General features: G+C 42.1%; 1 protein-coding gene across 6 annotated transcripts in view; it reads left to right on the top strand.

The window, feature by feature from the left end:
- The window catches only part of PKHD1 (PKHD1 ciliary IPT domain containing fibrocystin/polyductin), a 600,926-nt gene that overhangs the window by 561,984 nt on the left and 14,237 nt on the right, over window positions 1-24,705 (top strand). For 3 of the 6 annotated variants that reach the window (XM_024765924.1, XM_024765923.1, XM_024765917.1), the window contains 3 exons: window positions 5,008-5,216; window positions 11,038-11,891; window positions 12,759-12,883. The gene's annotated coding sequence lies outside the window, so the exon portion shown is untranslated. Of the gene's footprint in view, window positions 1-5,007; window positions 5,217-6,047; window positions 6,130-11,037; window positions 11,892-12,758; window positions 12,884-14,972; window positions 15,038-24,705 lie in introns of those variants that run through there. The other 3 variants (XM_024765919.1, XM_024765920.1, XM_024765922.1) reach the window with 3 other exon arrangements.

Raw genomic sequence — 24,705 nt, 5'->3', positions numbered from 1 at the left:
GCCATAATTTGCTAAACCCTTATCTACCCCATGGCCTATGAGGTATGGTGTGGAGAAAAATGCCTCATCCATTTTTGATACTAATACACAATGTTGCAGTTAATGTAATCCAAAGTAGAACCATTCAGTTAATTTTTCATCTGTAATGTCGTTACCTAGAAGGACTGTTATTCAATTAGCTTGAATCTATCTTTCTGTTCATTGGTAAGTAGAGAGAGATTGTCCTGAACATGTATATGAATAAAGCATCATGGTTGATTCTGTAAGGAAACAAATGTATACAGGATGGAATTCTAGACTCCCCAAGAATTTACAATCTGTTTAGGATATTAAGGGATTAACCCCTAACTGCAATACAAGATAGACTATGAAAAGTGTCTTCTGTAAAGGTATTGATAATGCATTTCAGTTGACCCTTGAATAACATGGGTTTGAACTGCACTGAACTGCATGGGACCACTTAGCTGTGGATTGTTTTCACTCAATACCATTACAGTACTACACGATCCATGGTTGGTTCAATCCATGGATGCAAAACCATGGATACTGAGGAAGGCTGACTGTAGAGTTATACGTGGATTTTCAACTTCATGGGAGTTCAGCACCCTCACCCCAGAGTTATTCAAGGGTCAACTGTACATTGAAATCCAGAAAAAGTAGAAGTGATTGCTAAGGCAGGAATGATACTAAAGTATCTTAGGTGTCAGTCAAAATGTCAAGTGCTTTTGCTTTATATATTTCTCATCTAATCCTGAAAATTAACCTGAGACAGTGGTATTGTTCTTTTCATTTTTTTTTCCTGTTAGGAAATTGAGACTCAGAAGGGCTAGTGTGAGCTGCAATATTCTTTATTCCGGTTTGCCTTTTTCTTGAAAGTCATGGTGGAAGGAGTGTCTGCTCATTTCTACTCAGCACAACTCAGAGTAGTACCTAAAAAATTCCACTTCTTATCGAGAAGCAGTAGCAAAGGAAGATGGAATGAGTTGCTTCTCGTCTCACAGTAATTTACCAAAAAAGCCAGATTGGGATTTGCAGTCTAACATTTTTAAACCATTGGAACACATTACCGAGCACAAGACCAAGATCTAAACCGTGGTACGCCAGTAAAAAGAAAGTGGAAAGTGAGACATTAACCACCCTTGTAAGAACAATATTGCTTATTTTGAATGACATGTCATAAATACACCAGTAAGTATAAGAAGGGAGTATAAACTGACGAAAATTCTCATGAGATGATACATCTGAAAACTCTCTGCAAGGCTACACTAAGGCAGAATGAATCTTGGATGCCATGGTGATAACTATTAAAACAGTCATTGCCAGCTCATCATAAATGTCATTAGCTCATTAGGTGGTAAGTCATTTCAACACCTGGACTCCAGTTTTCTCATCTGGAACAATAAGAAACTGCACCAATATTGATCACTAAGGTTATTTCCAGCTGAAAAACTAAACAGGGGCTTCCCTGGTGGCGCAGTGGTTGGAGGTCCGCCTGCCGATGTAGGGGACACGGGTTCGTGCCCCGGTCCGGGAAGATACCACATGCCGCGGAGCGGCTGGGCCCGTGAGCCATGGCCGCTGAGCCTGCGTGTCCGGAGCCTGTGCTCCGCAACAGTGAGAGGGAGAGGCCACAACAGTGAGAGGCCCGCGTATCGCAAAAAAAAAAAAAAAGAAAGAAAAACTAAACACATCTGAGATTCTCAAACTCACTGTGATCTAAACCTATGAGTTACGCTCATGTGACTTTTGGATACTAACCTGCCCATCAGAGTTTAGAATTGGGCACTAAGTCAGAAAACAAGTGACCTAATTAACGCAGAGCAAACAGTAGAGACAACACACGTTAATGATGGCTAACGTATCTTTTAGAGTAAACCACACCCTCCAATGATTTTTTTTTTGTTTTATTACATTAGACATGCATTTTTAGTATTCCATGATGTTTTTCATGAATACTGCAAAGTCAGGATTAGCAGGGTGTTGGATCTTACGAAGAGGCTTTGAGAAGAGGAAGTTCACGTGTGGATCTTCCTTCTGAGTACGGCTCAGTACATCTGAGGCCCAAGAGCAAGAGGCCACGTACTCAGGGGCTAATGGTTTCCCATCTTTCCCTTTCAGAAGACAGGATTCATAAATGTCTGGTTTGATCCCCATCCCTCTTCCCTTCGTTACAGCTATTTCCTATGCCAGGAAACCCTACCTCCTCCATCCAGTCATGATGCTGGGCATCTCTGTACCTAGCACAGGGAGCCTGATCAATTAGTCCGTTTAACAGGAGCTCTCCAGCCAGCATCACTCTGGAAAGTAGGTGAGAAATTCTTCTATTCCTCTCAATCTGTTAATCAGACAACCGGTATCGCAGTTCTCTAACCGTGTAATACCAGTCCCCCTTGGCAGATATATTTTATTTGGATAATGATGTGAAATTTAAGATCTACGTTTCAATTGTGCAGAGCCATAGGCAGTTGTCAATTTCAGTGACAGACATAGACCCGGAGCAAAATTCCTGTGCACAAGCAAAAGTTCCAACACGCGTAGCACAATGCTGGTCCCTTAATAGAAATACATTTCCGCCCATCGAGGGCCAGTATATTTAAACTGTTCGTCGCATCTCTTGGTACCAGCAAATCATTAATGTTCTCGAATATTTCCTTTAACCTGGGCATTGGTGACTTGAACCATCCACCAGCCTGACAGGAAATCAGATGGTTATAACCTGATAGCCTACTACTCCTCCAGGAGAACAGTGTGGGATGTATGCCATCCTTTATCCCTCTGCAGTTTCTCTAGCAATGTTGCTAGTTAATAGGTCCAAACTCCAAGGCAAAAAGAAGAGCTCTCAAAGGCTGAATTTCTGAGACCTTAGGATCTATGGACTGGGGAGAATTCCCACTGCTGATCTTGCTGTTGGCAGTTACATTAAAGAAACAGCAAGCGAGTGAACTCCATGGCCTGGGGCATCTGTAATGTGATGAGTGGCCTCTCACCTCGAGGTCAGTGGTTCAAATCCAACCGTGGCTAATGGGAGCTGAAGAGTGTCTGGTATTCTAGGTAAAATTGTTTGTTAGATTTGTAAAAACACACATCGGGTCCTCAGGCAAATGTACCAAAATAAACATCACAATTAATCCTAACCCACTGGTATTATGATTTAGCACTTAGTTTTACGCAGCCAGGTTGAGAAGAAGGAAGGAAAAAGGCAAGGCCGCAAAGTCTGTGCTGCTTGTACAAAACTGACTGCTTCCCACTGTGTCCTAAAGGGAAATAAACCCAGGCTTTGTCTTCGCAGAGAGCAAGGGAATTCCAAAGAAAAGGCTCCACTTGCCTGAAACGCAAAGCAGGGACATCAGCCAAAGATGCTGGCTGAGTATTTCTGTTCCGGTGTGGATAGGCAGACATGCTTCCGGGCACCCAACATGGCACACATAGGAAGACAAAGCTCTGGGGGTGGGGTGTAAATACTCATCATATTTGCTCTCTGGACCTTATTTCCTCATCTGTAATATGAAGGGATTAGGAGAAAGAGCTCCGAAGCCCCTACTAGCTCTGTGATAGTGAGAGCTCTGAGCTCTAATATGCAAACAACTTTTTACTCTCCGATTGGGCCAGGGTCGCCCCCTCCCTGAGCCCCAGCCAAGGCACATCTGAGATCTCTGATGTGGGACCCACACACAGGCTTGGAGGTCACCAAAGCAAGATCTGAAATCGGTCTCAGCTCCCTCCAGCTGTGCATCCTTCTGCAGGGGACTTCCTTTCCCTTCCTGAGCCCCGGATCTCTCATCCATGACGAAGGGAGATAATATCTGCCTCCAAGTACAGTATGGATTGAAGGACATAAATAAAGAACCTAGCACAGTGCCTATACATGGTAGATACCTAATGAATAATAGACATTTTATTAATAATTAACCTCTTTCACTACCAGCCCCACCTCCACCCCAGAACCTTTATAGTTGGTATCGCTTATTCACTCACTTATTCAGGGTTCCTGAAAATTGAACTTATCTTTTCTTCAGAGCTATATAATCAGAAAAAGTGAACTACGAACTGTGGACTCCAGCTGTCTATCATCAGCTTACTTCTGAATAAAGTGAAGGTGCTTATTCTACTTAATGTGAGGTATTGTTAAGACTGATAGGGTGAAAAAAAAAGTCTGTCATACAGAGTGAAGTAAGTCAGAAAGAGAAAAACAAATACTGTATGCTAATGCATATATATGGAATCTAAAAAAAAATGGTACTGATAAACCTAGTTGCAGGGCAGTAATAAAGAGGTAGATATAGAGAATGGACTTGAGGACGTGCAGGGGGAGGGCAAAGCTGGGGCGAAGTGAGAGTAGCATCAACATATATACACTACTGACTGTAAAATAGTTGGCTGGTGGGAAGCAGCAGCATAGCACAGGGAGATCAGCTCGGTGCTTTGCAATGACCTAGAGGGGTGGGATAGGGAGGGTGGGAGGGAGGCTCAAGAGGGAGGGGATGTGGGGACATGCGTATGCATATGGCTCATTCACTTTGTTGTGCAACAGAAACTAACACCATATAGTGAAGCAATTATACTCCAGTAAAGATCTATTAAAAAGATATATGCTTGAGAAAACCTTTAGTTAGGACAAAGAAACTCACGATATTTTCAAAACTGGATTTCTTTTTTTTTAAAATGAGAGACTCTACTGGAGGGAAATTCAGCTTGAGTGGGTGGCTTTGGAGCCAGTGGAGATGGCTTTATAACTCATGGTTTTAGCTCTTTTCTGGACTCAGCTTTTTTGTTCATTTCCAGCCCATCTTCTCCTATTTCCTCCAGATACTGATATATGCACCCAAATAGCTAACTACAGTAACTTATCAATTGACATTGCATGGATAAAAGAAAAAAATCTTATGGAAGATAAATGAAGTTCTCTCTTGACTACCTAAATTCTTATTTTCATACCCATAGATCTGGAGCTGAGATTCTCCACCTCAGTACTACTGACATTCTGAGAAGGATAATTCTTTGTTGTAGGGTCCATTCTGTGCATCTTAGGATGTTTAGCAAAACCCTCGGTCTCTACCCACCGGATACCAACAGCATATTCCAGTTGTGACAACCAAAATGTATCCAGACATTGTCAAATGTTCCCTGGGGTGACAAAATCAACTGGGCTGAGAACCAGTGATCTAGAGACTCTACCCGCCTCTTCAAACCAACTGGGAAGAACACACCAACAGAAGGTAAGTAGTTGGCATTTTCCCAGAATGCAAAGGGGCTGCAGTTTGTGTTGTGTTCACCCAACTTTCTAGTTATCCATTGCTGTCTCTCTTGTCTTGTTAAGCCCTGTGGAGAGCTGTCAATATAGATGTTGGGCTCTCTTGGTACCTTGGGATTTAGAAACAGGAACTGGAGGATTGGTGTTTGTTTTCATTTGACAGTTTTTGAGATTCTGTGTCTGTTGATCTTGATGCTTTCCGGGTAGAACACACAGCAACAACATACAGCTCAGTTGTTGATTTAAAAAAAAAAAAAAAAAAATCAGGGCTTCCCTGGTGGCGCAGTGGTTGAGAGTCCGCCTGCCGATGCAGGGGACACGGGTTCGTGCCCCGGTCCGGGAAGATCCCACATGCCGCGGAGCGGCTGGGCCTGTGAGCCATGGCCGCTGAGCCTGCGCGTCCGGAGCCTGTGCTCCGCAACAGGAGAGGCCACAGCAGTGAGAGGCCCGCGTACCGCCAAAAAAAAAAAAAAAAAGAAAGAAAATCGTATAGCAATTTCCAAGAAAAATCCAGAAAAAAAAGGGTGTATCAGAAATTCAGCCACAAAGGAACAGCACTGTCACAGGAAGTGGTAACTCAGAGACATAGCATAACAGAGCCAGAGCCTGGGAGGAGGAAATCAGAGACATAAAGGATGTTGGCCTCACAACCAAAGGCGTCTACTTCTAGAGCTCTGAGACAATAGATAGATTCAGGGTTCTCTTAAGACTGACTGGCGCTTTAATGCTAATATGAGTGAATATGTCAAGATCATAACAGAAATGTGCTGCAAATAAGAAAATTATTGCGTAACAGACTGCATGACGCAGGGGGGAAAAGAAGTTAAAAAGCAGAGCCACACCATCGGAGCTGGAGGAGGAAACCGGTTCAACTGGACTTAGAGCTGCCTGGCTGCCTGGCACTCTGCACTTGCCCAAAGCAGGCTCTGCTCTGGATCACATGTAACTGATGTCTTGCAAAGATCCTTGATACCCAGGTAACTGTCAGATGCTTTGGCAGTTTGCCCAAGCCTCTTCAGTTGTGTGTTGTTACATGTCAGCTACAGAAACATGTTACTGACATGTCTTTTTCTGCTTGTGTGCTGTGCACTTCAACAGCACACTCACAGTTGTCCTAAATCTCACATTTTTCTTAAGACTCAGCCTCAGATGTCACTGAGAAATAATATATTTGGGAATTCATGTCTTTAGACTCCCCCACTTTGCCTGTGCTAGTGGTCTGGGAAAAGGTAACTGGAAACAGGATGATAGAAAGGGGGGATGCAGGTGATGAGAAAGATGGGCTAGATTAAAATATTTCCTACCCATTTGTTGAAAGATCTTTGTGGGTTTCCATCCCTCCTGTTCATTTGCCAGTTAGTTATTCCTTACAAGAGAATGCAGGGTGTTCGTCATCTCAGCATCAACTAAGAGGCGACAGGCTGGTCTCAGAGTTAAGACTGTTCTCCTGTAGGAGGTTTTCTGGAATTTGGAACTAATGGATCAGTCATCCCTCTCCAATGCCTTGTCCTAGTTTCCTGTAAGGAATCTAGAAATAACCAGTTCCCAACCTCCTCCCCAGTCCAAACACCACCTGCGCTAGTATATGTATGCATCTTGCTGCTAACTGATAAAGAATGGTTCAAGGTCCCTTTTTGAAGCAAAGGCACCCCTTTGAGTCCCAAAGGATGGTTAGAGTTCTGCCTGAGCAAAGAAGAGATGCCTCTATTGGTATTTTCAGTCATGTACAAGTTACAGTCATAGACAGACTCATCCTTCAAAATAAAAGAGCATCAAAACATACGTTGTAAACACCTTAAGAATTCACAAGATACTTCTCACCTCCAACGACAGTTTTAACCACCACTATGAAAGGAAGTTGCACTTGTGATTTCAATGAGGCAAGATGTTTATTCCCAAACTTCCTCTCAATAGAGGTGGATAGAAGAGGAGCCACGTGCCTCTAGTCGATACAGCAGCTAGAGAAATTGTGTGGGATGTTTCTGAGGGATCTGTAAAACATGAGTAATCAGTTATCTTACAGAGATGCTTTGAGGATGAGATGTGATGGTCTATGAAAGCACTTGGAACATATAAAGTGGTGTTTAAGTGTACGATGTTATTAACAACAGTGGTTATTTGTTTAGATAACAGCTTAGTGTCTAGTGCATTATTTCGGCAGATAACAGATGTGGAATGAAGGTATGCTGGGTGATATTCAGAAGTATGCATTCTCTTCATGATTACCTGTCAACCCGTTAAAGGATATGGTGATATGTTAATTGCATTCATTGTTTAAGGAGCCTTTACCATTAAATGCAGGAGGTCACTTGTGGCCCAGGGCTTGTTTTTTGTCACATGAGCAAAGGAAACCACTGAAGAGGGTCCATGGTATATGGAATGGTCACAAAACGCCGCCCTGCATTCACATCTTAGTTATAACTTTTGCTTTTGCTTTGTGGCATTTTTCAGTTGACAGTTTTTATGAGCACCATCCCTGTCCCTAAGGGACTTCATATCGAAGATAGATAATTATTACGTGGACGTGAACGTTCAAGTACAAATATTAAAGGAACAAGTAAATAGACAATTTTGTGACAGATCACATGATCAAAAAACTTTAAACTGGAACAAGGCTAACGTGTAGGAATGGGAAGAAGAGTATAGAAAGGGGAAGATGGCTCTGTATTTAACTTCCTGGTGACTTCTCTTTGGAAACATTCTCAATGAGAAACTTTTCTTTCTTTAATACTAAGAACCAAATAAGCTACCTTTTCCTGGCGATACCTCTTCTTCAACAGAAAATTTCCAGGTTTCAGATACAAATTCATAACTTTATATTTTACTTGTTAAGAGAGGGAGAAAAGAAGGGACTCCTTTCTGATTCTTACTCTAGGCAAGAAGATATTTATAGAGAAAAAAATATCTAAACTGCTGCATGAACAGATTAATATATTTGAGTTAATACTTGTCCCAGGCAGAATTATCAATGTAGCATAATTCCTTCCTTTAAAATAGGGATATATATTTTAAAATTTACTAAAAGAGCAGTTTTAATATAGATCCTTACACGAAATCCATATTAGAGGACATGAAACAATCCTTGTTCTAAGGGGTTTTCTGCATATTTTAATGATTTGGCAGGTGGAAAAGTGAAAAAGAATGGCTTTTTCAAATATTACTGATTGTTCCATCCTCAACTCTGTTTATTTCATTTTATAAAAGGTTAGTGCTTTTCCTAAGTCTTTTGGGTAATAACTTATAAGAAAGAAAAGAAATCACTCTACAGGTTTAAAAATCGCTGTCCGGTACTAAATTATAGCTAATAAACACAAAGTCTACATAATAGTAGGAAGGAAATCTGCTAATTTATAGCCAATTCATTAACATGCTAAATACGAGTATATTTCAGTTCTGCCTTCCCTTGGAGCTGGCTGACTCACGAGCCTCATCAAGGAACCATTAGGGGCTCAAGTTAGGCCCCAAACCAAGAGAACAACCCAGACCCATGTCCTGTTCCCTTGGGGCTCAGAAACCAATATAAAATAATAATGTGGGCCAAAAATGTACAGAACAGGAAAAAAAATCATTTATCTTTCTAGGCGATATTTTACATCACGTGCTTGTCCTGTGTGTATTTTTTGAGATAAGGAAGCAAAACCCCACACATAGTAGGCATTCAGTGAATGTTTCCTGATTATAATTAGGAATCATTTGTGACTTTGTGGCTCAAAGCTACATTCCCTAATGCTCTAAAATAGACCCACTGTTTGTTTGGTAGAAAATTGGACAAGGAATCTGCAAGTGTTCAAAAGCCAAAGACCCCCATACTCAGTCTTCCAGATATCCTTAAAAAGAATTCCCAGACTGCAGGGAGGGTTACTCCCCTCATAAAAATGCGGAGAACACCACCACTGTTCTATAAGAGAAAGGGAAATGACAATAAGATTAAAAGCAGGGGATGTTGATCATTACAGCCTGAGAAAAACTTAGGTTCTCGCCCAATGACTAACCCCCCAAACCTAACAAGTATCAGAAACCAATGGTCCCTTCTTTGCTATTCTTGGATGCAGAATTCTTCATTAAAGTTGAGGGATTAAATACAACACTTCAGCTAATTAATTATAGTTTGATCATTTTGACACCTCCAAATGACTCAGCCACATACCTTGAAGCTTTGTCAACTCAATTGCATCTTTATTTTTGTTGCCTTTAACCAACAATGAAGACTAATGCCACTCTTTCTAGTTTTCAATCACCTCTACAGAAGTGCTCCCCTGGCAATGTGCAAGGACAGACCTAATTAATCCCTCATCTGCCCTCTGTGCTGTCTATACATCACCCTGGCAGTTGAAACTGCTGCTTGTTTTAAGGCTATTGCTGGAATGAAAAGCTCATCTGTTTTTCAATAATTTTACCACAGGTGGTGATTTGTAATTAGAAAGGGCAGAATCCAAATGTGGGGATGTGTGTGTGTGTGTGTGTGTGTGTGTGCGCGCGTGCGTGTACGGGTGCGTGCATGCACTCCGTAATTTACAACGGGCACTTCTTGTAGAAGGAGGGAAAAGAATGTAAAACAGTAGCACAGCAGGAGAAAAGCATTCACTTTTGCACCAAGCCAAACAACAGGATTTTAAAAATGGATCTTTGTGGTTTCAATTCTTTTTCTTCTTTTTAAAATTGATATAGTCACGGACAGGTTAGAGATCAAAGGCTTGGAGAAACTGGAAAGATGCAGGAAATATGAGGACTCTTGATGTTCCCAGAGGGGGTGGTGTTTGTCCTAAGCATGGGGAGGTGGAGCAAAGGGGGTCAAGGTGAAAAGCTTCTCTTTGACTTTGGTCTCTTTGGCACCTGGTCTCACTCTGAGGGGAGGGATATGCATTCTCATCTCATCCTAGGTGGAGCTCGCTCTAACTGGAAAGAGAGTATAGCTTAAGAAGGCAGTCTGGCCATCTTTAGCAAAGCAGCTAGGAGAGGAGGTTTGCTTTCAGGTGGATGGAAATGTTCTAATAAAGGCAAGTTCATTTCAGAACTTTATCTGTCAGCAGTCACTGCACTGCCATCCCTTGACCCTCACCTTGATCACTTTATTTGCTCTTCTTGGTGTAATCAGATTCTACTCCTTCTTTTCTTTAAGAAAATATAGATCACATATGATAAATTACTACCAAAAACACAAGTATCCAGTGATTGCTGCTACTAATATCTCATCTACATAGTATATATCTTCAGCTTTTATTTTTACAAAGTCTTCTTTTACATAATTGGTATATATACTGTTCTTCAATATGACTTTTAGTATCCTATCATGACAATTTATCAAAATTAATATACTTGATTATTTAATAGTGGACATATCCAGCTAGTATTTTATTATGAACAACACCCTGACAAACATTTTTGTAGATTAAACTATAGGCCTAACTAACTTAATTGTTTTATTTTTAAAGAGCTTTTTTAAATTTTTTATTGATGTATTGTTGATTTGCAATGTTGTTAGTCTCAGGTGAACAGCAAAGTGATTCAGTTTTTTATATATATATATGTAGCCTTTTTCAGATTCTTTTCCATTATAGGTTGTTGCAAGATACTGAATGTAGTTCCCTGTGCTATACAGTAGATCCTTGTTGTTTATATATTTTATATATAGTAGTGTGTATCTGTTTATCCCGAACACCTAATTTTTCCCCCCCTTCCCCCCCCCCACCCCCTGGCCTTTTCCCCTTTGGTAACCATAAGTTTGTTTTCTATGTCTGAGTCTATTTCTGTTTTATAAATAAGTTTATTTGTATCATTTTTTTTAGATTCCAGGTTCTACTCTTTACTCTCCAAGGCACTGCTCTTACATGAAGCCTTCCTCAACCATTCCAGCCTGCCATTCATCTTTTGAAGACCACATGGCTTAAGGCTCTCTCTCTGGCCTAAAAGACAGACAGCCTGGGACTTCCAAATATCAACTCGAGCGTAAGTGTCTTGCCTCTCCAACTAAACTGCAAATCCCTGGAGAAAGATATATCTTGGGGTTTCCTCTTGGTCCCAGAACCATGTGTAGAGCTAGTGTGTTTACTTATATATACATCGAATTGAACTGGTCCTGTGATTCCCAGTGTGAATTGTAAAGTGGAGACTGAGACAGTGGCTTTACACACAAGCTGGAAAGGAAGGTGGTATCTAAATGAGACAGAAAAGTAAAAAGTAAAATAGCTTAGAAGAATTTTAGTCTAAGCACTGACAGAAACTTCCAGGCTACAAGTATTATGAATCACTGGAAACAAATTATCATAGAGGCTCCAGACAGTGTCTGTTTGGTTTTTTTTTAAGACTAGTCAGTTATTTGGCTAAGTGTAGCTTGCTTTAGGAAAGGTGAATACAGGAAAACTTTGCCATAGTTTTCTTCCAGTCATAGGTCTATGATGATGACAGAGGATGGTGGGGTAGATGTGGAGAAATGGAACACTGTTGCTACAAGATTTCTGCTAACTTATGTTTGTTTGCACAGAAAGAGTCTTACATCCCTTGGTATAATAGAAGGATAATGGTACATCATACTGTAGAAGTATGAGATCTTTGTCAAAGATCAAGATGCTCCTTCACATCAAGAGGTTTCTCCATTAAAAGGAAACCCCTGCTTATTCTCTAGGGCTTTCTCTCCACAAAGGTAAGCTTACAGAACTACAGTAGAGCTGATATAATCCACACTTCCCACTCTTCCTTGTCTCTAGCCTCTTACACCTGGTGATTGCAGGAAATCGTTAATCCAAACAATTGCAAGGTGTCTGGGTCCTGTAATATGTTTATCTCCCACTTACATACTCATCGTATTGAGTTTACTAATATCACATTTAACATAGATGAAGAATAGTATCTGCTCTGTTCAGCTGAAAAAGAGAAAGCGGATACTATAAATGCAAAGAATAGCTTGGATCATTTTATTCAAGCTACGTTTTTGCTTGAGTTTTATAGTTTAGACCTTGAGGTTTCGGAGTACTTTTTCCAAATTCAGGAAATTGCCTTATATCTCTTAATTCAAACTGCTTACCCTGGTATTAATGCTGCCCCTATTTTATATGCAATGTTGATTTTCAGCCTGATTCCTCACTCTTTCCCTACATGGATTCTGTAATTAGACTTCCGTTCTCACACCATGCAGACATGCATATACATTCCCATTTCTGGGCTTGTATACACAACTCCCTTCACAGGAGACACTCTCCTCACTTCTTACCATCTTACTTTTTTCAACCAGACTATTCTGGTTGACCACAATGCCTCCCTTTTCTGATTTCAGCACTCCTAGTATGTGTACCATGAGATAAAGCTCTGCTCCCAGTATCAGGGCAATAATCATGTTTTGCCCCAAGACATTTCTGTATGTTATATTTATTGTTATTTTATTCTGCTAGCATCATTTTAGACATGAATGCTTTATTTCCCTAATTAAGTTATAAGCATGCCTCATCTTTTGCCTCTCACAGTACTTAGCACACAGCAGACACTCAATAAATGATAATTTCCTTTTAAACAGCACGTGCAGTATCCACTTCCTGAATCTGGACTTCAGCTAAAGAGGAGGAAAAATATAAGATATTGAACATCTATCTTCACAAAAGGATCAGGAAGCTAGATAATCCCTATACCATACAACCAAAGGTAATGGAAAGACTTGTGCTTTTGCAGAATTGAGAAAATATTTCATACTTATATCTAGACCGAGCTGGAAGGAATTGTAGAGCTCATTTTTTCTAACTCTATAATATGCAACGTGATTTTAAATCTTTTTACACTGTATTTGGGCAAGATGTCTCAAAACATTAACACAATTTAATATTCTTCATATTTCTCAAAGCATTTTTATATACACCTATTTTCATGCCATCGTAGCACTGGAAGACGTTTGTTATTAGCCCTCTTCTTTTGTTCAGATTAGTGAACTTTTAGAAGTTCATGTGCCTGGTTCACAGCTGAGTCAGAAGAAGACTTGCATCCTTGCCATCTTTCCCTGGGTAATTTATTCCATTCCCCCCAAAGTCAAATATAATGTTGCCAACTCAGAACTTGTCTTTACACACATATACACACACATACAAGTAATCCAGGTGAATAATAGTTGTGGGAATGGAGAGAAATGGAAATAAAACAACAACAACAAAAAAAACTTCCAGGCAGAGGGAAGAATGTGTTCAAACACTCAAGTTGAGAGGGAGCATGGCAACTCTACAGAAGGAACAAGGCCGAAAGACAGAGAGAGGGAAAGAGACAGAGAGAATGTGTGTGTGTGTGCTTGTGTAAAAGACGGTGATCCTCTTCTTCATATTTTCACACTCCAAACTCAATATACCCAAAGCCAAACTCACTATGTTTACCGAACAAGCAGCCCCACATCTGACCTACTGTATACTTCTTAGTTGGTGAAGAATGTCCCCACTCATAAAGCTGGAAGTCTGGCACTCACCCTGGGCATCTCTCTCATCCATTGTATCCATTCGCCCCCAAGGAGGCCCAGTAGCGATGCGATCTAAACGTCTCTCCACTGCACTCACTCTCTCTCCGAAAACCATGCCCACTCTGGTCCATGCTACACCATCATCTCGCCTTATCGCACCAATATCCTCCCTGCAGTTGGTAGCTCTGTTCCGCCCACCCAGTCTGTTCTTCCACATTACTTCCAGGGCAACCCTTTAAAAAATATAAATTTGATGACTCCACCAATCTCAAAAGTCCCTCAATGACTTTCCATTGCTCTAAGCATTAACTAAAAATCTTTAATTAATTTTAGATCCATGTCTCTCAAACTTTAATGTGTGTACAAATCACCTGGAGATCTTTTCAAAATGCTGATTCTGATTCTGCGTGTCAGACTCGGCCGAGATTCTGCATTGATGCTAAGTGCCCTGGTGAGCCGATGCTGGTGGTCTGCAGATGACACTTTGTGTAGTAAGGACCTGGAAGACCCTCACCTGTCTGGCCAGCCACCTTCAGGAGTCCCTCCTCTGTCACTCTCTGTCCACCGTGGCTTCCTTTCCATTCTTTGACGGTAGCATGCGCTCTCTCAACTCAAGCCTTTGAATACGTTCGTTCCTCTACCCAGAGTTTTCTTCTCTAGTCCCATTTTCCCCATTCCCAACTCCCATGAGCCTGGTGCCCTCATATTCATCCCTTAGAGATTATCTTCAGACGCACTCTAATGCTTCCACTTTTCCTTCATAGCACTTAACCCAGTTTGCATTCACGTTTTGAAGTTGGGAGATTATTCAGTAAATGTCTCTATTTATTTCCCTGGTAGACTCCATAAAGATTTAACTTAGAAGTAAAAACAAAGAACTGTGCTATCAGGGGTCCAAAGTAGCTTTTTAAAAAAAATTTTTTTTTAATTTTATTTATTTATGTTTGGCTGCATTGGGTCTTCGTTGTTGCGCGTGGGCTTTCTCTAGTTGCGGCAAGCGGGGGCTACTCTTCATTGTGGTACGTGGGCTTCTCATTACAGTGGCTTCTCTTGTTGCGGAGCACGGGCCCTAGGTGCATGGGCTTCAGTAGTTGTGGCATGAGGGCTCAGTAGTTGTGGCTTGCGGGCTCTAGAGCGCAGGCTCAGTAGTTGTGGCGTACGGGGTTAGTTGCTCCGCAGCATGTGGGATCTTCCCGGACCAGGGCTTGAACCTGTGTCCCCTGCATTGGCAGGTGGGTTCTTAACCACTGCGCCACCAGGGAAGCCCCCAAAGTACCTTTATGGGTCTGTCTCCAGGTCAAGACAGAGCTAGACCCTAGAAGATGACATGATTTCACTGCTGGCTGGAGTGGGAGATTGGCACCAGACACCTGGATGCAGGTCAAAGATGGCAAAGGGAGGGACCTTGAAGATGGCGGAAGAGTAAGACGCGGAGATCACCTTCCTCCCACAGATACACCAGAAATACATCTACACATGGAACAACTCCTACAGAACACCTACTGAACGCTGGCAGAAGACCTCAGACCTCCCAAAAAGCAAGAAACTCCCCACGTACCTGGGTAGGGCAAAAGAAAAAACGGAGACAAAAGAATAGGGACGGCACCTGCACCAGTGGGAGGGAGCTGTGAAGGAGGAAACGTTTCCACACACTAGGAAGCCCCTTCGCGGGCGGAGACCGCGGGAGGCAGAGAGGGGAGCTTCGGAACCGCGGAGGAGAGCACAACAACAGGGGTGCGGAGGGCAAAGCGGGGAGATTCCCACACAGAGGATCGGTGCCGACCGGCACTCACCAGCCCGAGAGGCTTGTCTGCTCACCCGCCGGGGCGGGCGGGGCTGCGAGCTGAGGCTCGGGTTTTAGTTTCGGACAGAGCGCAGGGAGAGGACTGGGGTTGGTGGCTTGAACATAGCTTGAAGTGGTTAGTGCACCACGGCTAGCCGGGAGGGAGTCCGGGAAAAAGTCTGCACCTGCCGAAGAGGCAAGAGACTTTTTCTTCCCTCTTTGTTTCCTGGTGCGCAAGGAGAGGGGTTTAAGAGCACTGCTTAAAGGAGCTCCAGAGACGGGCGCGAGCCGCGGCTAAAAGCACGGATCCCAGAGACAGGCGGGAGACGCTAAGGCTGCTGCTGCCGCCACCAAGGGGCCTGTGTGCGAGCACAGGTCACTCTCCACACCCGGCTTCCGGGGAGCCTGTGCAGCCCGCCACTGCCAGGTTCCCGGGATCCAGGGACAACTTCCCCAGGAGAACGCACAGCGGGCCTCAGGCTGGTGCAACGTCACGCCGGCCTCGGTCACCGCAGGCCCGCCCCGCACGAAGTGCCCCTCCCTCCCGCGCCCACCCCTGGCCTGAGTGCGCCAGAGCCCCCGAATCAGCGGCTCCTTTAACCCCGTCCTCCTTTTCCTCTTTTTGTGAATGTGTACGTGTATGCTTCTGTGTGAGATCTTGTCTCTATAGTCTTACTTCCACCATTTGTCCTAGGGTTCTATCCGTCCCTTTTTTTACTTTTTAAATAAGTATTTTTAAATTCAATAACATTATTATACTTTATTTTATTTTTGCTGTATCTTCTTTCTTTCTGACTTTTTTCCTTCTTTCCCTCCTTCCTTCCTCCCTCCCTTTCCTTCTTGCCTTCTTTGCTTCTTTCTTTCTTCCTTCCCTCCCTCCTTTCCTTCTTTCTTTCCTCATACTTCCACTAATTCTCTCTACTTTTTCTCCCTTTTATTCTGAGCTATACATATCGATAATTACCTTAAATGTAAATGGATTAAATGCTCCCAGCAAAAGACACAGACTGGCTGAATGGATACAAAAACAAGACCCAAATAAATGCTATCTACAAGAGACCCACTTCATACCGAAGGACACATACAGACTGGAAGTGAGGGGATGGAAAAAGAGATTCCATGCAAATGGAAACCAAAAGAAAGCTGGAGTAGCAATTCTCATATCAGACAAAATAGACTTTAAAATAAGGATTTTGAGGGAGGGAGGGAGACGCAAGAGGGAAGAGATATGGGAACATATGTATATGTATAACTGATTCACTTTGTTATAAAGCAGAAACTACCTCACCATTGTATAGCAATTATACCCCAATAAAGATGTTAAAAAAAAAAAGATGGCAAGGAAAGAACTTTCTGCAGTAGCAGGAGAGAGAAAGAGAGAAAGTAGACCTGGAGGCACCAGAGGCCACATGTGATCCACATACTTGCTTTGCTCACCATTAAATCCACCTCTTGCCCAATTCCTGGCACATCATATAAGTTCAATAAGAAACTAAATAAGTACGTATACATAACTAAAATGCGTATCTCCTGATCTGGTGGTCCCTCTAAATCAGCACAGTGTTAGATACAGCGAGTCAGAAATTTGAGTTACATGTGTAATTAAATTTTCTTGAAGCCACATTCAAAGATGTTAAAAAAAAAAAAGTGAAGTTTATTTTAATAATATATTTGGTTTAACCTGAAATATTATCATTTTAGCATATAATCAATATTTACACGTATCTTTCCTTTCAAACTAAGTCTTCAAAAATCCAGTGTGTGTTTTAAGCCTACTGCACATCTCTGTTCAGATCAGCCACGTTTCATGTGCTCAGTAGTCACATGTGGTCATGGCTACCATATTGGACTCTCAGCCATCTGACCTCTCTCTAAATTTCTCTAGTGAATATCTGACCTGGCACACATAGGGAGATGAAATTCTGGAAGAGAATGCAGCCAACAACTGCAAGCCCGCTGCATCCCTCACCCCACACCCCTTACGACAAAGTCATCTTTTAACCACTGATGTGTGCTGTGCACACAAGTTCCTCTCCATTGGGAGCCTACGTTGTGAGTAACTCTCACTGTTGAGAATGTAAAACAAAACTGGAAGGAGAGGCTTTTATTTCTATGCCAATATGCCCAAAGGGTAGAAACAATTTTTAGAACATTGTGTACTTGATTTGGAATGTTGAAGGAAGGCGATTGAAGGATTTCTGGTTTTCCATCCTTTACAGGCTCCCAACAAGCCACTGACAATTCCAGGTAACGTAGACAGCCTGTATACACTTACATGTATTAGCACTGGCTGGTGACAAGGAACTGCTCCTTAATAAAGCATTCAGGACACATTCTCTGTGGCTACTGGGAATGCCATTCATAAACACGTGTGTAATTTTGAAATTAATCAAATGCATTCCGTGATCTGTGATGCATATGCTGAATAATATCATAAAGTTGTGTGCTAAACATTGTATATTTTCATCTGTAACTTTAGGGATCTTAACTCTACATATAAGTTGGTGGGCTACTCATTCATTCATCCATTTTACTCATTTATTCATTCCTTCCACAAACCTTTATTGAGCATCCTTGTGTGCGTGGCGTCAGGCTGGTGACTGAAGAGACAGTGACCCGAAAAGCACGGTACCTGCAGTTCTCAGTCTAGGGAGTCTAATTTGGGGATATCACTCTTGTATATTATTTACTCAAGAAATTTTTATGTATAATTTAGGGACACTGGAAAATAAGCTGCTAATCAAACATGGCAGGTGTTTTTGCTAGGTCTGCAGAAGTTCTCTTTGCCAACAGTTTAAGACAAGTGTTCTCTAGGTCCCCCTAAATTCCAAGGGAAAGTCACTTTCATGGTCTGTCCACAGGTGTGCTGTTCAACATTTCCATCAACCCAGTAACAGAATATTAGCAGCTTCCCCCAGCATCTCCTGTCTTCAATCTCTAGGCAATGAAGGGGAAAGGAGGGGTAGGGGAAGGAGAGGTGCCTCATACAGCATCAGTGCCCCCTGCAGCCCTTTTGCAAGCCTTCCCTGAAGCCATCTTGCTATGGACTTCTGAGGCTTAGATGCCCACTTTTTCTGCTTCCCCAGTGGGATGGGCCCAAACTAGAACTCCGCTGCTTCTTCACTTGCTTGTCAGCATTGTTCCTTTCCCTCACTTGCTCTTTCTCCTAGAACTAGGAGGAGCTCCTTACCACCTTTTGGGTGCCTTCAGGTCTCTAGTTCTCACCTTTTCTTTGGGCAAAAGGGAAAAAATACCCTCTTCCAGTGCACAGCTCTTTCAGAAGAGGCACCCACAGCAGAAGTGCCAGGGTCCCTAGTAATCAGTTCTTTCAGTCTGTTCCACTACCCAGTCTTAGTAGGGTATATCCTTCCTAGGGAAGGGGCTGGGTAAAGGAGGGTCAGAAACAGACCCTTACTGTATATATCCTGAATCCCTTGTCTGTCGCCACTTTCTGGCTCTGCTACTGAGTCTAACCCACCTTGCAGACACCTGCGGCAAAAGAGTGAAGCTATTTCTAATAATTTTCCATTACACCACTTCAGCCTGGATTCCATCAAGCACCCCGCCCCCCTCCGATCCCCTTAAGATGGGCTGCCATGTACATACATTTAAACTCCAGTGGTAGACAATACTCAAGTATTTGCTCTTGGAGCTCCTTGGCCCTTGGTTAGGAACTTTTTTAAGTGTCTCTCTGTGTGGCAGGTAAGGAGTCTTTGCCCAGAGAACATGAAGAACTGCCAGGAGGAGTCAACTCTCTCTGTGCCAAGAAACCCTGTTGTGCTAGGTGTGTATACTCCGAGGGTGTTGGAGCCTTGGTGTTCAGAGGGTGTTGGGAGCCTTGGTGTTCATAAAGTTTAAATAACCAGCTTTTATATTTCCAGCTTTCTGTTATTACAGATATTTAAAATTTCAATTTAACATATTCCCCAAAAGAAGGACATGGAATTGGTGTATTTGTCACAATGGGTCATCGTTTTTTTTGTGCAGTCATTGGAACGTGCAGACTCTACAATGCCATTGAAAGTGGTTGCTTAGTTGAGAAAGGAGCATTCGGAAAATGGGAATTTTAATGTATGTGATCATTAAGCTAAGCAATAAGACATTGATCCATTCTTCGAAAACCTCACTACATCCTTAGCACTTGCTAGCACCTCACTACTTGCTATGCTCTTTGAATCCAGGCTACTAGGTTCACCTCTTTGACATGGTAACTATATGCTTATCAAGATCATGACATTCAAGGTGTGTTTTTCCTGAAAAATGAGTTAAGAAAGTACGTTATATGTAAGATCACATACTCCCATTGACTTTCATGGTCATTTTAGAGAAGATTTCCCATACGGAAATTAGTAAGGAAATATATAATAAATTTTCCAACTTTCTATTCCAAGTACATTTTGCTTTGTTAATGTATTACCTTTGTAGCTTTTACTTTCCTAATCGATTTGCCAAGAATTAGGCAGATGAATGGTTGATCCACATGAACTGAAGATAGTCTCTCAGGGAGTACACATGTATTACTATGTCCCTGGAGATTCTGTGGACTTCATGGGATTTGCCTATTGGATCAGCAGTTCTGACAGTATTAAACCAAGAGTCAACAGAAAATTTTTATTCTTGAATATCTTAGATGCTATAAAGTGTTCCTGTCACTCCCATCGTGATTTTCTACATTCTGTAAACCTTGGGAACTATCAATTCTTGCTTCATTGATAACTGAATATTGTTAACCTCTAGGATTTGGGGTCAAGAATTATCTTACCTTTGAGTGACTCAGTTGAGAGTGATGTTGAGTGAGTTGTCTGCTGCTACCTTTCTCTAAGCTGTAAGATGGGTGATTTGGGGGGCACATGGTGAGAGGCAGCACTTGGCATCTTTCTTAAAGTGAGTCCCAATCTTCCCCAGGTACTTCCATGCAAGATGAGGTCATTTCCAGTTAAGATATTAAATGGTATCCTTATCATCTGTAAGTATACATACTAACTTCCTAATTTCCACTTTATATCACCTCCCATAGGCATCGTGAAAATACAGATGATTAAGTAGAAAAACAATGCACAGTCATTGCTTACCTTCTTATATACCCTCCACTCCTCCCATCCCCAGTGTAGGGAAATAAGACTTGGAAAGCGATGCCAGTGTACCTGCCTCCAGGCACGGCTCCTGTTCCAACCCTTGGACTCTTTCCCAAGTTCCAGTTTTACTACCTACCTGGGAAAGTAAACAACCAAGTGATTTTCTGAACATTTCTGCAAGACTACCTGAAAGGTTCTCCATCAGCCCTGTGTTTATATGCTTGATGCCTTGGAGGGGATTTGGCAAAGCCAAGAAAGACTTATAAATCACCTCTGGGTGACTTGGCCAAAAGTCCAACCGTCTCTTACCCCTGAGTGATTTACTTCGCCATTGATTTCCAGTTCTAGTGTCGGACAGTTTGGTTGAAGAGTTGAAATCCTAACCATCAACTGACCACGGTTTGAAGTAGCAGCAGACTGAAGCCAATGTGTGCTGGGCCTGGTGACGGCCACTGTGTGACAGAGCTTGCCAGAAGCATGGGGAGAGCCTCAGGTTCTGAGTGTAGGCCTGACCCTTCCAGATGAATGGGAGCTGACAGGAGTGATCTCTGCAGCATGGAATGGAGTGATGACATGAAAACAGTGACATGTTTGGGACTGAAACACCAGGCACAGAAATGTCACTTACAATGGCCAGAGAAATGACATGGGACTCACACTAACTTTACTTGATTTCAGTTCAAAGATGTCCTTTATGCTAAGAGCCAGAGCTAGCTGGGAGTCATGCCTCGGGAAAACCACTCCCTTCTTGACCACCCCCACCCCAATTTAATCAGAGCTACAAAACCACTGGCATTCTGTGCCATTAAAACTGTCATCCTCAACCCTGGCTTCACCGCAGAATCACCTGAGCATTTCCGCCCTGGCCCCTGGGAGGGGGCTTTTTAAGTGGCCCTGGGGGATTTAAGTGGCCCTGGGCGTGGGATACAGGATTGACATGCCTTAAAAGCTCCCCCGGGTCATTCTGATTCCAATAGTGGTTGAGGACCACTGCATTAGAGGGCTGAAAACGAAGAGTAAATGCCCTGGAAAATGGGTATAATTTTCACTATAATAACACCATGAATCTATATTGCCCAAGATGCTCAAACACTTTCCTGTTTTATTACCTCAACATTATTTTTAAGTGCTGGCACCTGAAGCTAAGCAAGTTTAAAAGAATTAGTTTGACTCATCCAACTAGTCACTTGGTTCTAAGAACACACCTTTTCCTGCCTTTTTTTCTAATGCCCTTTCTTTGAGCCAGAAGAATGATTGTGGATCCCAAACAAACAAAGGTCGCCTTGACTCTAGCCCAATCTGAACTTTGAAAAGCTGAGAGGAAAAGGTGCGTTAGAACTGCTTATTCAATAACACAAAGGTGCTGCCCTTTGTATGTAGAGCTGATGCAGATGTTAGGAAAGGCAAACACTTCGTAAGCTTCATTTTAGCTGAGGTCGTACTTGCCATATTTTTTTCTTTTGGCATTTACATATTCTAACTCAGCTATGGTGGGGGTAGGTGGGTGAAGACTGACAAAGACCAGAGTGAGTTGGTCCTTTTCTCTTCCCCTTACCTGTCTCTCATCTGGGATCTGAGTCCACCTGTGAAAACCTGTCTCCCCCAAAGGATCCGAGAGACATCATTTCCTTAGCAAAACTTTGACGACCTGTATCTTTTCCTAGGGTTATTTACATTTCAAACACTATCTCTAATGTAGACTGAAAATAATGCAGACATGGGAAAACAGGTTAGAAATACAAATAAGTAGAATAGATAGAGATGATAGTTTAATAAACTGGTAGATGACAGAGAAATAGACAGATAGATAGATAGGCGGGCTTTTCATTGTTTGGGGTGCCCCCATGGAATTCTACAATGTAAGTAACTACCTTTGAGGAGCTCTGAACATTTTGGAACATGAATGAAAACTAATCCTTGCATCTTCCTTCCCTGTGGCCTTACAGGCTAGGAGAGAAAATACACAAGGGAGGTGGAGGTGGGTTAAAGGATCTCAAATTGCATCACTATAACTGACTCCTTCAGTAACTTTCTACCTTAAGTAACCTGCCCAGTAGTAATTGTTCCTGGGACATGAAAGTGAAATTAGGTGTCAGTGTGTTAGAAATTGAAAGCAAAATTGCAACTCAAAAATTTTTTTTTTTTTGCGGTACGCGGGCCTCTCACTGTTGTGGCCTCTCCCGTTGTGGATCACAGGCTCTGGACGCGCAGGCTCAGTGGCCATGGCTCACGGGCCTAGCCGCTCCGCGGCACGTGGGATCTTCCCGGACCGGGGCACGAACCCGTGTCCCTCTGCATCGGCAGGCAGACTCTCAACCACTGCGCCACCAGGGAAGCCCTCAAAAATTATTTTTTACCAATCCATTAAACATCAACAAACCATCATTTCTGCTTTGTTCTTTTTAATTAAAAAAAAAAGCAAATAGTGAAGTAGGCTATCTATACTATGAAGAATGGCCGTTTCATCTATTGCTTGTGAGGAACAACACTTTGGATTGAGAAATGTGATTGCCATTGAGATGTTATTCTCCAAATATCAAAGTTTTTTTTTAATATAAAAGTTATTTTCTTAAAATAGGCCCAGGGTGTGATGGTGATTAGAAATATGTACCTGATTCATTTTCATCCACCCATGAAAACAGAAGAATAGGTGAAGTCACAAATTTTTCATTGTACCAGTTTTATGTAAGAATTAACCCCAACTACAGCATGGGTAGGATGAATTGAGAAATCTTAGTCACCAACTCACACCCAAACCTATAAAACAAAGTGACTCAGCTAAACAGGTAAGATATGGTAAAATGTTAACAAGTCCACAGTCGCTCCCCTTCACATTTGCCCCCATCCCCCAAATTCTCTTACAACAGAGAATAGGGTTGTATCATCAATAACTTAGCCTGGATTTGATCCCACTGATTCAGGTGCTCAGCAACCTCTGTTTTCAACCCCATCAGGACCTTTGTTGTGATCCCTCTTTGAGAGACTATGATGCCTAGCCTGCAGTGGCCAGGAGTGAAAGGTCATGAACAGTCACATCTACTATCCTAAGATGTGCATCCAGAATTAGATGGGACAGAGGCAGGAAGGACAGTGAGAGTACTCTAAGACATCCAGCAAAAGGAGACCACAGACTGCTTTTAAATATCCTTGAATAATAATCAACCTCCCCAGAGTTAGAAACTGCACAGTGAAATCACTGATCATGTTCAAGGAGATAGATATATTTTAGGAAAACTCTGACTTTCCTGGAATAAAGAAAAAAAAAGTCCAATACCAGACGGGGGGTGGGAGTAGCTAATTTTTACATACCTATCTACCTATCTATTTATTTTTCCAGCTTTATTGAGGTATAATTGACAAATAAAAATAAAGCTAATTTTAAATAAACCAATTTAGGCTAACTCAGATTTCTTTTCCTGACTGGAAAAGCTCATAATTTGAAAATATTCTACATTAATAGTAAATGGAAAGATGAAATTTATAATGAGCTATGCTGTGAAAAATGTTTTTAACAAACAATGCTCTCCAAAATTTTGAGGTGGCCATGACAGAGGTACTCAATATTGCTGGAAGCAGTGTAAATAGTTAGAAGTATTTTGGAAAACAACTTGTTTATATGTGTCAAGAGTCTCAGAACTTTACGTTCAACTTGGAGAAAATCTATTCTCAGGGTAGAATCGGAGTTGAAAACAAAGGTTTGGATTTAAAGAGATTTAGCTCATCATTATAGGTAAAAGGAATAAAAGTGTGATAAAAATAAATAGATGAGATAAATTAACTATTATACTCTTTCCTAAAGGTTATCATATAGTTATTAAAAATGTTTCCAGGGCTTCCCTGGTGGCGCAGTGGTTGAGAGTCCCCCTGCCGGTGCAGGGGACACGGGTTCGTGCCCCGGTCCGGGAAGATCCCACATGCCGTGGAGCCCGTGAGCCATGGCCGCTGGGCCTGCGCGTCCGGAGACTGTGCTCCGCAACGGGAGAGGCCACAGCAGTGAGAGGCCCGCGTACCGCAAAAAAAAAAAAAAAATGTTTCCAAACAATATTTTGCAAAATTATAAAAGGATGAACAAAATATTAATAATCCAGAATATGAAATATATATACATAACACGACCCTCAATTTCAATAAATAACCTGAGCCTGATTTTTTTTTTTTTTTTTTGCGGTAC

The sequence above is a fragment of the Neophocaena asiaeorientalis genome, unplaced genomic scaffold (assembly GCF_003031525.2).
Source record: "Neophocaena asiaeorientalis asiaeorientalis breed wild unplaced genomic scaffold, Neophocaena_asiaeorientalis_V1.1 scaffold46, whole genome shotgun sequence".
Classification (NCBI taxonomy): domain Eukaryota; kingdom Metazoa; phylum Chordata; class Mammalia; order Artiodactyla; family Phocoenidae; genus Neophocaena; species Neophocaena asiaeorientalis.
The sequence above is the reverse complement of the archived record's forward strand: the minus strand, read 5'-3'. Positions and strand labels throughout refer to the sequence as shown.